This window comes from Haematobia irritans, chromosome 1 (genome assembly GCF_050003625.1).
Source record: "Haematobia irritans isolate KBUSLIRL chromosome 1, ASM5000362v1, whole genome shotgun sequence".
In the NCBI taxonomy this organism is placed as follows: domain Eukaryota; kingdom Metazoa; phylum Arthropoda; class Insecta; order Diptera; family Muscidae; genus Haematobia; species Haematobia irritans.
The window spans coordinates 262,209,149-262,222,096 of NC_134397.1; the positions used below are offsets into that span (position 1 = coordinate 262,209,149).

At 34.4% G+C, this 12,948-nt stretch overlaps 1 protein-coding gene across 4 annotated transcripts in view; it reads right to left on the reverse strand.

Moving 5' to 3' along the window:
- Mgat2 (alpha-1,6-mannosyl-glycoprotein 2-beta-N-acetylglucosaminyltransferase) overlaps nt 1-11,188 on the reverse strand; it is a 112,343-nt gene extending 101,155 nt beyond the window's left edge. For 2 of the 4 annotated variants that reach the window (XM_075291610.1, XM_075291586.1), the window contains exons 1-2: nt 10,597-11,188; nt 9,823-10,213 (exon numbers count right to left, since the gene is read on the reverse strand). The gene's annotated coding sequence lies outside the window, so the exon portion shown is untranslated. The remainder of the gene's footprint in view (nt 1-9,822; nt 10,214-10,596) is intronic. The other 2 variants (XM_075291601.1, XM_075291594.1) reach the window with 2 other exon arrangements.
- Between the last annotated feature and the right edge of the window lie 1,760 nt (nt 11,189-12,948).

Consider the following 12,948-nt stretch of genomic DNA (forward strand, 5'->3'; position numbering starts at 1 on the left):
TTATTAAAAAATAATTTCTTAAATGAAAACAAAAATTAGGAGTAGAAATCAACTTTTTTAATGGTATATGACCAATGATATATTCCAATTCCCCCACTGTGCACTTTTACTAAAATACCCCAAGGCTCTTGAGTATCCTGAAGTAGGCTTTTTAAAGATTCATAGTGGAAAATTGTGTTTGTCTCAAATATTATTGAATGACTAGGTCAGTCCAAAAATGAACAAAATGGCGACCAACAGATTGGCCTAACGTCGTGTAGGCCCTCATAGTCTTTATTCTAATTTACTTAAGAGGCAATATAATTACCTGATTGCTGCTGTGGGTTTTTTGTGTTGCTTCGCCTAACCAACAGGAAACTTGAAAAAAACCGTCAGCTAACGATTGTGCTCTTTTTTTGTTTAGGCTATTTCAAATGTGTACTTTGGGCTAAGGAAACAAACCAATAAAAATTCAAGGAACATTTTCATTATGTGTGTTGACACATGGCAAGGTGACCCACACAAACGTGGCGGTGAATGGTGAAAATGGTGGTGGTATTTCGTCTGGCTTGCAAAAGGTGTTACAACGGTTTGGTGGAGTCTACTTTAGTTAGTTGGGGAAGTAGTCTACCAGGTATTGCTCTTTTAACGGTTCTTTGAGTTTGGCCCTTGTGAAAACAAAATCCAGGAAGCAAACGTAAGGTAACGTAGAAGCCAAGGTATTCTGGAAAGTTGCAATGGCAAAGAAGAAATGCGTAAGAGGATTTAATGTTGGCATTATACGTTTAAGCTATGCGTGCCTATGAGAGTGTATTCTTTTGGGTTTAATAACAAAAACAAAAACAACCATATACAACGCACCAGCATGCTTACTCAGAGAACACAAAACAATAACAGCAACAACAACTACAATAAAAAAGGACACTCAAATCGATTTTTCACATGTGATGTTGTGTTGCGCCCGTTTTACAGCGTTGACAAGCTATCGTTTTTGTTGTTGCCATTATTGTCCTTTGTGTAGGTGTAGGTTTTCTCTATGGTCTCACATGTTGTGGGTTTAGTTTACACTTACAGCCAATCGCATACACAAACACCCGCTTTGTTTATTTTTGTTAGGGTTTTTTTGTTGTTGGTAATATTTTTAGATTTGATGTGTTAGCTTTTGATTTTCCATTGAAATTTCTAAACTCTTCCTCTCTTCTCGCAGAAAATAAAAGTTATTGTTGTTGTTGTTGTGGTCGTAATCGTTGTCGTCGTAATCGTTGTCGTCGCGTAGTTTGGCGGTTTATTTTTATATTCTTTTCGTTGTTGGTTTTTTGTATTTTTTGGTTTGGTTAAGTGAGAGATGGAAATAAATTCAATTACAATGTTTTCTTATTAAATTGAATTTAATTAAATTTGATTAGAAGAACTCTGAGTTATTGTTATTGTTGTTGCTGTTTTTTTTTTTGTAGAACATATGGTTCTTATACAGTATGGAGTAAAAGTTTAATGAGGTCGATCTTTTATAATGGAGTTGCAAAGAACTATATAACGTTCGATGGGGGAAGAGTTTTGATGCCTTCTATCATGGAAGTGAATTATAAAAAGAATTATAAACAATGCAGAAATGCATGAATGAATTGGGACCTACACATACAGGTCTTAAAGAGGAAGATATCGTGTTCCCTAGGAATATTACTTAAATTTAATTTAAATTTAATAAAGACGTGAGACTTGCATTATACCAGAGTTTAGTACATAGCCATCTTAATTCTTTACCTATAGTATATGGTTGGAAGAGAACTAGTGAGTTTAAATCACTCCAAAGATGTCAGAATAAGGCTCTAAGAATTGTTTTTAATAAACCTCAACGATTTTCAACTATTGCTTTGTATAGGGATATATCGTTAACGATATTACCGATTTTCGGATTGTACAGAATGCGACTAAATTTGTATGTCTTTAAAAGTTTGCATTGAACAGGCAACAACTCAATACTGTTTGAGAGCAATCAGATGACAATTAATACTAGAAATTGTACTAAGCTGAGAAGTGCACGATGACGGCTCGAAACAACGAAGCAAAGAGTAGAATATATAGGCCCTAATGAGTATAACTGCCTCCAACAAGACATAAGGAATATAGTACAAGTTTCACGTTTTAAGATTGCACTCAAGGATTATCTTCTATGTAACTTAGAACCACTTCTCATGTGATTTTTAAATTTTAATATTGTTTTATAATATTTGGATTTAGAAAAATGTTCCCCTTTTTCTTTAATTGTAATTAGCAGAATTTAATTAATACACAGTACTATTCTCTTTTTATTGAACCACGAAATTTTTGTCAATTTTTCAAAATTTTATTTCTATAGAATTTTTTTTCAAAGTATTATTTCTATAGAAAATTTAGTTTCTATAGAAAATCTTATCAAAATTTTATTTCTATAGAAAATTTGTTCAAAATTTTATTTCTATAGAAAATTTTGTCAAAATTTTATTTCAATAGAAAATTTAGTCAACATTTCATTTCTATAGAAAATTTTTGTCAATTTTTTCCATAGAAAATTTTGTCAACATTTTATTTCTATGGAAAATTTTTGACAACATTTTATTTCTATAGAAAATTTTGTCAAAATTTTATTTCTGTAGAAAATTTTTTCAAAATTTTATTTCTATTGGAAATTTTGTCTAAGTTTTATATCTATAGAATTTACATATCATAAGAGTGTAGTAAAATGCCAGCTAGTCTCAACTATGCCCGGGCAGCGCTGAGGCATAGAATTTGTATATAATTATTATCTTTTATATATACACTGAACAAAAATTTTGTCGTGTGGTCAAAGATTTCATGTCTTTAAAATACGAATGCAAATTTTGCTTAGCATAACATAGAAGACGCATTTCTCTAATATATTTTTTTCCTTGTCCAAAAGTCGATAAACTTTTCAATGAAGTCATATTGTCCTTATAATTAAGTGATTTCACTTAAAAATGGGTATCATAACATGAAAGAAAAAATGTTTGGGCTAAGGTCAACTTGACTTTAATAATTCAGAAAAATTCCCTACATTTAATGAAATTGTCTTTAAATTTGTTGTCTTTTTGCATCTTGACTACAAAGACATATTTAATATTTATTTAAGATGGCTTAAATAAATATTAAATATGTCCTTAAAACAGAATAAAAAAAATACATAACTAAAATGGTGCTTCAATCCATAATCCATAATTTCCCAGAAAATGTTTGGAAGTTCTTCTAAAAGCACAACTTTAAAAGCACTTCCAAAACTTTCCTCCCAAAGATGCTTTCTATTTTAGCTACACTGGAATTTCTTTTAATTCAGTTCTTTTTAACTCGCTTTTTTCACTTGTTATTGTAACTTTTTTGTTTCAAATACATAAGTTAAAAACAAGTAAGTAAAGTCTAAAGTCGGGCGGTACTATATTATACCCTTCACCCCTATGTAGGCCAAAATTTGTGTTACCATCTCAGCTACTTTACATTTGCTGGAAGCTATATAACATAAAGGAGACAATTTTTTTACTTCTACAAAATCTCTAGAACTAAAATTTAAATCGGTTAACGCTATCCAGTTAATTGGAGGACACTTCCATTGAAAATGGGTCTAAAATGTGTAACAGTCTACCATATTTCTCCAACTCTGGTGTACGTATATATGGGAGCTATATAGAATCTGAACCGATTTTGACTAAATTTGACATATATAGTTAGAATAATAATTTTGAGGCCATATAAGTTCAAATCGGACGAAAGATATATATGGTAGCTATATCTAAATCTGAATCGATTTTGACCATATTTGGCACATACAATAGTATCGTTAAAAGTACCACTTGTGCAAAATTTGAAGTAAGTCAGGACAAAACTCTGGCTTTTGAGACCATATGAGTGCAAATCGGGCGAAAGATATATATGGGAGCTATATCTGAATCTGAACCGATTTTAACAAAATTTGACACACTTAATGATACTATTAAACGTACCCCTTGTGCAAAATTTGAAGCAAATCACGGCAAAACTCTGGCTTTTGTGCCCATATAAGTTCAAATCGGACGAAAGATATATATGGGAGCTATATCTTAATTTGAACCGATTTCAATCAAATTTACCAAGCATTGGGAGAATGTCAATTCTATCCTCTGTGCAAAATTTCACGAAGATCGGTAGTAAACTTTGGCCTCTGTGGTCATATGAGTCTAAATCGGACGAAAGATATATATGGGAGCTATATCTAAATCTGAACCGATTTGGCTGATATTTTGCAAGATTTTCGAGATTCATAAAATAATTGGATGTACGGTATTTCAAGAAAATCGGTTGATGAACACGCTAACTATGACCACATCGGGGATAAATATATATGGCAGCTATATCTAAATCTGAACCGATTTTTTCCAAAACCAATAGCGATTGTCTCTGTCCCACGGAACGGCCCTGTGCCAAATTTGAGGACGATCGGACTTAAATTGCGAGCTGTACTTTGTGCACAAAATTACATATACAGACAGACGGACAGACAGACAGACAGACAGACGGACATCGCTAAATCGACTCAGAATTTAATTCTAAGCCGATCGGTATACTAAAAGATGGGTCTATGACCACTATTCCTTGGCGTTACATACAAATGCACAAACTTATTATACCCTGTACCACAGTAGTGGTGAAGGGTATAACAAAGTAGGAATTAATAAAATGGTATATATTTTTTTAAATTTTGTCGAAAAAATAACAAATCCATTATTTTTGAAAATATTTGACGTCAAATGTTTCAGATATGCATTAAAAATCATAAAAAATATAAAACTTATTTATTTGGCAAAATGTCACAAATTTTTTTAATCAAAACACTGAATTCAGATCACACCTGAAGAAGCGATGCAAAAAATTCAGTGCAACAACTGTTGAAATGGTGGACATCCGTCCTATGACAAGCCCATGTTAAATTCATCGCTTCTACGCCAATTTTGCACCACTTCTTCTGGATCCGATGAAACAAAAACTCTACCTAATGAAGAGAAAGGTGTGATAAATGTAAATATGATGCAGTGTTGCCAAGAAAAAATTTTCGGTTTACCCTACAAGGACAAAAAAAGTTCCCTACATTCTCAAAAAATGTTCCCTACAGTATTTTTTGTTAAATTTAAACAAAATTTACAAAACATAAAAATGGTTCTGTGTGCCTTAAAGGGTGATACGGTGAAAATTTGGTCAATATAAACTTGACGTATTTCTTTCAATTTTGCATTTAAAAAACCTGAACACCTCTCATTTTGAAGGTGTGTGTGTGTAGAATGTTGCTCCTATTTTGATTTTGGAATTCACTCTTCAGTTGTCAAAATGCAGTCCAAGCAAGAAGAGCAGCGTATCAAAATTTTGCTCGCGCATCGCGAAAATACGAGCTACTCGCACGCAAAGCTGGCAAAATCGCTAAAAGTTGCCAAATCAACCGTTACAAATGTAATTAAAGTTTTTGGGGAACGTTTGTCGACAGCCAGGAAGTCTGGCTCGGGGGGGAAATCGAAAACCGGAAGCCGCTGAGACGACAAAGAGAGTTGCCGGTAGTTTCAAGCGAAACCCTAACCTCTTTCTCCGAGATGCCGCAAATAAGCTGGGTGTATCGTCTACAACCGTGCATCGAGCCAAAAAACGAGCCGGACTGTCGACTTACAAGAAGGTAGTGACTCCAAATCCCGATGATAAAGAAAATACGACGGCCAAAGCGCGATCCCGGAGGCTGTACACGACGATGCTGACGAAGTTTGACTGCGTGGTAATGGACGACGAATCCTACGTCAAAGCCGACTACAAGCAGCTTCCGGGACAGGAGTTTTATACGGCAAAAGGAAGGGGAAAGGTAGCAGATATTTTCAAGCACATAAAACTGTCAAAGTTCGCAAAGAAATATCTGGTTTGGCAAGCCATCTGTACCTGTGGCTTGAAAAGCAGCATTTTCATAGCTTCCGGGACTGTCAACCAAGAAATTTACGTGAAAGAGTGTTTGAATAAACGTCTGCTGCCTTTCCTGAAGAAACACGGTTGTTCCGTACTGTTTTGGCCGGATTTGGCATCTTGCCATTACGGTAAAAAGGCCATGGAGTGGTACGCCGCCAACAACGTGCAGGTGGTTCCCAAGGACAAGAACCCTCCCAACACGCCAGAGCTCCGCCCAATTGAGAAATACTGGGCTATTGTCAAGCGGAACCTAAAGAAGACCAAAAAAACTGCTAAGGACGAGCAGCAGTTCAAGGCAAACTGGCTTTCTGCGGCGAAGAAGGTGGACAAGGTGGCTGTACAAAATCTGATGGCAGGTGTCAAGCGTGAGGCCCGGCAATTCGGATTTGGTAAAGCGAAAGCCTAACTGAATATTTTTCCTGAATTTTATACTAATTGAACTTGAACAAGTACATACGGCCGCAAGTTCGGCCAGGCCGAATCTTATGTACCCACCACCATGGATTGCGTAGAAACTTCTACGAAAGACTGTGATTTAGTCCATACATGGTATATATTAGACAAAAAAGTTATGTATAGTTAAGTCTACAAATAATTACGAATCGATATGAACTTTTTGTAGTAGAGAGCCAGAATTGAAATATGGCGGTCGCTTATATGGGGGCTATATACAATTATGAACTTGATATGGACCAATTTTTGTGTGATTGGGGATCGATTTATCTGAGGGCCATATATAACTATAGACCGATATGGACCTAGTTAGGCATGGTTGTTAACGACCATATACTAGCACAATGTACCAAATTTCAACTCACTCGGATGAAATTTGCTCCTCCAAGAGGTTCCAAAACCAAATCTGGTTGTTGCATGGTTGTTGGATACCATATACTAACATCACGTACCAAATTTCAACCGAATGGCAAGAATTTTGCTCTTCCAAGGGGCTCTGGAGGTCAAATCTGGGGATCGGTTTATATGGGGCCTATATATAATTATGGACCGATATCGACCAATTTTTGCATAGGAGTTTGAGGCCATATATTAACACCACATACCAAATTTAAACTTAATCAGATGAATTTTGGTCTTCCAAGAGGTTCCGGAGATCAAATCTGGTGATCGGTTTATATGGGGGCTATATGTAATTATGAACCGATGTGGACCAATTTTTGCATGGTTGTTAGAGACCATATACTAACACCATGTACCAAATTTCAGCCGGATCGGATGAAATTTGCTTCTCTTAGAGGCCTCGCAAGCCAAATTTTGGGGTCCGTTTATATGGGGGCTATACGTAAAAGTGGACCGATATGGCCCATTTGCAATACCATCCGACCTACATCAATAACAACTACTTGTGCCAAGTTTCAAGTCGATAGCTTGTTTCGTTCGGAAGTTAGCGTGATTTCAACAGACGGACGGACGGACATGCTCAGATCGACTCAGAATTTCACCACGACCCAGAATATATATACTTTATGGGACGAAATTGTTTCATAAAAATTAAGAAGATATTTCATAAAAAGTACGTTTTTATACCCTCCACCATAGGATGGGGGGTATATTAACTTTGTCATTCCGTTTGTAACACATCGAAATATTGCTCTAAGCCCATAAAGTATATATATTCTGGGTCGTGGTGACATTCTGAGTCGATCTAAGCATGTCCGTCCGTCCGTCCGTCCGTCCGTCTGTTGAAATCACGCTAACTTCCGAACGAAACAAGCTATAGACTTGAAACTTGGCACAAGTAGTTGTTATTGATGTAGGTCGGATGGTATTGCAAATGGGCCATATCGGTCCACTTTTACGTATAGCCCCCATATAAACGGACCCACAAATTTGGCTTGCGAGGCCTCTAAGAGAAGCAAATTTCATATGATCCGCCTGAAATTTGGTACATGGTGTTAGTATATGGTCTCTAACAACCATGCAAAAATTGGTCCACATCGGTCCATAATTATATATAGCCTCCATATAAACCGATTCCCCGATTTGGCTTGCGGAGCCTCTAAGAGAAGCAAATTTTATCCGATCTTGCAAAAATTTGGTACATGACGTTGGTATATGGTCTCTAACAATCATGCAAAAATTGGTCCAAATCGGTTCATAATTATATATAGCCCCCATATAAACCGATCCCCAGATTTGGCTTGCAGAGTCTCTAAGAGAAGCAAATTTCATCCAATCCGTTGGAAATGTGGAACATGGTGTTAGTATATGGTCTCAAAAAACCGTGCCAGAATTGGTCCATATCGGTCCATAATTATATATAACCCCCATATAAACCGTTCTCCAGATTTGCTCTTGGAAGAGCAAAATTCATCCGATCCGGTTCAAATTTGGAACGTGGTGTTAGTTTCGAACGTTTATGGCCCCTAACAACCATACCAAAATTGGTCCATATCGGTCTATAGTTATAAATAGCCAATCTTCAATCACACAAAAATTGGTCCATATCGGTTCATAATCATGGATGCCACTCGAGCCAAAAATAATCTACCAAAATTTTATTTCTATAGAAAATTTTGTCAACATTTTATTTCTATAGAACATTTTGTTAAAATTTCATTTCTACAGCAAATTTTGTCAAAATTTTATTTCTATAGAAAATTTTGTCAACATTTTATTTCAATACAAAATTTTGTCAACATTTTATTTCTATAGAAAATTTTGTCAAAATTTTATTTCTATAGAAAATTTTGTCAAAATTTAATTTCTATTTATAGAAAATTTTGTCAAAATTTAATTTCTATTTATAGAAAATTTTGTCAAAATTTTATTTCTATAGAAAATTTTGTCAAATTTTTTTTTTCTATAGAAAATTTTGTCAAAAATTTTTTTTTCTATAGAAAATTTTGTCAAACTGAATTATATACGTATTTAATCGATCTTTTTTGATTTAATATATACCACGTATGGACTTATATACAATTTAGAAGACGGTGTTAAGAGGTTTTAAGATACCTTGCCATCGGCAAGCCTAACCGCAACATAAGTAATTCAATTGTGGATGACAGTCTTCAGTAGAAGTTTCTACGCAATCCATGGTGGAGGGTACATAAGCTTCGGCCTGGCTGAACTTACGGCCGTATATACTTGTTCAAAATATTTTAATTCAAACATTTTAGACAAGTGTTAGAATACATTAAAAATCATTAAAAAATTATAAAAATTATTTATTTCTCAAAATATGACAACATTTTTTTAATTCACATCCAAAACATTGAATTCGGATCACAGAGTAAGAAGTGATGCAAATTTAGTGCAACGGCTGTTGAAATGGTGGACATCCATCCTATGACAAGCCCATGTTAAATTCATCACTTCTGCGCCAATTTTACACAACTTCCGCATCTAAAAAGAACGTTTTCACTACTTTTTTGGCGACGCTTTTTTTATTGGGATACAAAATAAAACAAAAAAATTGTTTTGCATGTCGAATGAAAACCCAGTCGAAAGAAATGCTATCACTCGAATTCGATCAAATTTGGGGTTTTAAAAATTTTGTATATTTTGTCATATCGGCGATTGTAATATGCATTAGTTGCTTCAAATTTCTTTGAGCATTTTTAATGAAAGATTAAAATTCTCAGTGTATTAAAAAAAATATTTATTTAAACCTACATAATATCAAATTGTATATAAGAAATATGTATATCTGCATCAAAATACAATACCCCGACTAAAACGCAGTGTTTTTTCATTTCAATATCTTTCATATCCTTAATACTTCTTAAGGAAATGGGAAATTGAAGGATGAAATAATGCCGACATTTATAGCTCACTCTGGATAATCAAGGGAAACCAAAATATATTCTTAGATGGGATAAGAAATAGATGGAAAATAAAAAAAAAATAAATTAACAAAGAACACACCTTCTTCTTCACTGTTCACTTGTCGTGTTGCAAGTGTGTGTTTCCTTGCAGATTTGATATTTTCTTTAAACTACAATTTTTTTCTTTGTAATCTTCTTTTAGGCTTTGTAGCGGAACTTCCGGGTTATACACCTGATTTCCGGTGGCACGCAACGAAGAGAGGAGATATAAAGGTAAAGGCTCGTGCAGTGGTGGCAGTCGGTAAGCAATCGGGGTCTTCTTCTTTCTTTCTATACGCACACACACACACACAAATATACACACTTAGTATAATTTACCTTTTTCGATTAATTTGTTGTGAATTTTATTATTATTGTTGTTGTTGTTGAAATTCAGCACACATTTTTCATTCTCTAGGCACATTTTTTTATTCTCAATACTCTAAAAGAAACTTTGAGAAATTTGGGAAATTCTTTATTTTTATTTTCATATTTCATTTCTTATGATTTCTTTGGAAATTCACATTTTCTTATATTTTTTGGGTATACATATAGGTGGTACATACATACATATGTATATAGGATACATCCTATATAAGATTTTTTGTTGTTGTTATATATGTAAGCAAATCACTTTGCCATTTTTTGAAGACACATGTACTTGCACATGCATAACTACATACATACATATGTGTGAGCGTTTGTATGCTCTTGGTTATTTTGTCACAACCTCTTACAATTTTGTTGTTTTTTTCATATACAGAGATTTGTGTTTCTCATTCACGATTTATTGAGATGATTTTTTTTCTTCACATACATACATATACATACGTACATTTATTTTATTAATTTCTCAAAATTGAATGGGACATCTTTAATAGATTTTTTGGGGTAGGCCATCGTCGAATTTATGGTTGACTAGCTGACTGTCATGACTGACGCTTTTACACTGGCCTAGTGAAAATGACTTGTACAACAAAATCTCTTGTTGTTTTTGTTGTTATTTTGGGTGATTTTTTTCTTGTATATTCTTGTTGTTGTTGTTTTTTCGTTTGTTTGTCGTTACCGACGCTGTCGTTTTCTTTTTGGTCTCGAAACACTGACCGATAGCAGAGCAAGATACACAACAAAACCACCAAGAATGAAAAAAAAGATGTTATTCTTTAAACCAAAATTTGTTTGACTTTCTGCTAATGAAAGATCCTAAATGAATTTGTTTGTTTGTTATTTTTTTTTTTTGATCACATTCTCTAGGGATGATAATTATGTTTTTTGTTTGTTTATGTTTTTTTTTTAATACTATCCACTATCCGCATATGGTTTTTGTTGTCTATGTAATTTTTGTTTTTGAGTTATTTGGCTGCCGCTGGCATCGTTGCCGCCTCGCGTTTTCTTATTGGACTTGCGACTCCGACTTGCTGTCTTTGGCTAAACTAAACATACTGACGATTGACTTGTCTGACTGTTTGAAATTTATCTGCCAGATACTTGTGTGCACCTTTCTTTTCTCGATTTCGGCTCGGTTTCGCTTATGCGAATTCAACAGAGCACACACGCACACACACACCCGCTAGCATTCAACACATACTCATTGCCGCACAGTGTCTATAGGCAATATATATAGTGCCAAGTGGTCGATGAGAATACAAAGGTGGGTTGTCTTAGGCAACCACCAGCAATATGCTAAGGAAATGAACGAAATCTACACTTAGAAAAAATCAATGAAAATTGAGAAAATTTTCCTTATTATTGCTTTGTTACTTTGAGAATATGAGAAAAAATATTTATACAAATGAAGTATACAATAATAATAAATTCGTAATTGGCACGAAATATACCATGGGAAATTGATCAATCCCAGGACCTGTAACGAGTGTGTATGGACCAGTGATGGGGTAAATTCACACATTAGGACACGATTTGGATTCATTCCAAAGGCATGTCCTTAGACAGTTTAGTGGGACCACCCCATAGAGACAAAATTTCATGAAAATATTTTCCAATTAAAGTCTTAATTGAGTTTTAAAAAATATTCAATTAAAAATTTAAATGATTCAACAAATTTTTTAATTGAAACAAACATCAATCACAAAAACAAGTTAGGAAACTCTAAATTCGGGCGGGACCGACTATATTCTACCCTGCACCACTATGTAGATCCACATTTTCGATACCATATCAAATCCGTCCAATGTGTTGGGTGCTATATATAAAGATTTCTGTTCCCATATACATATATTTAAATCTGACCAGATCTAGACAGACTCCTACAATATTTATAGTCTTTAAATTTAAGTCGGCTAATGCCCTGCGGTGGAACCCAATGTTAATAAAAAAACATTTAAATCTGAACCAATTTTGAGGCAACTTCGCAAAAGTGTATTTATGATTTATCGGTCGATAGATATGTATTAGAAATAAAGGACAATTTGAGTCATTTTTACAAGTTTTCAACTTAGCAGTGTCGATTTTATAAGGCAAAATGTGGGTATTTTGGCCATTTTTGTCCAAATCGGTAAAACCATATATATGGAAGCTATATCGAAATCTGAACCGATTTCAACCAAATTTGACATGCATACTTAGTATTTTAATTCTACTACCTGTGCAAAATTTCATTTAAATCGGACTACAACTTTGATCTCTGTGGTCATATGACGGAAAATCGGGCGAAAGATATATATGGGAGCTATATCTATATCTGAACCGATTTCAATAAAATTTGACTAACTAATTGTACTCCTAGTGCAAAATTTCAACCAAATTGGGCTAAAACTCTGGCTTCTGGGACCATATACGTCCATATCGGGCGAAAGATATATATGGGAGATATATCTAAATCTTAACCGATTTCTTCCAAAATCAATAGGGTTATATTCTGAAACAAAACAGAAACTTGTGCCTAATTTGAAGTCGATTGGACTAAAACTGCGACCTAGAGTTTGATCACAAAAATGTGTTCACAGACAGACGGACGGACAGGCGGACATGGCTAGATCGACTCAGAGACCCACCTGAGCATTATTGCCAAAGACACCATGTGTTTAACATATTTCGCCTCCTTCTGAGTGTTGCAAGCATATGCACTAACTTATAATACCCTGTTTCACAATGTGGCGCAGGGTATAATTAATAGTATCAATTAATTTAATAGATACTATCATTTCTACACAAAAAAAAATCTGAT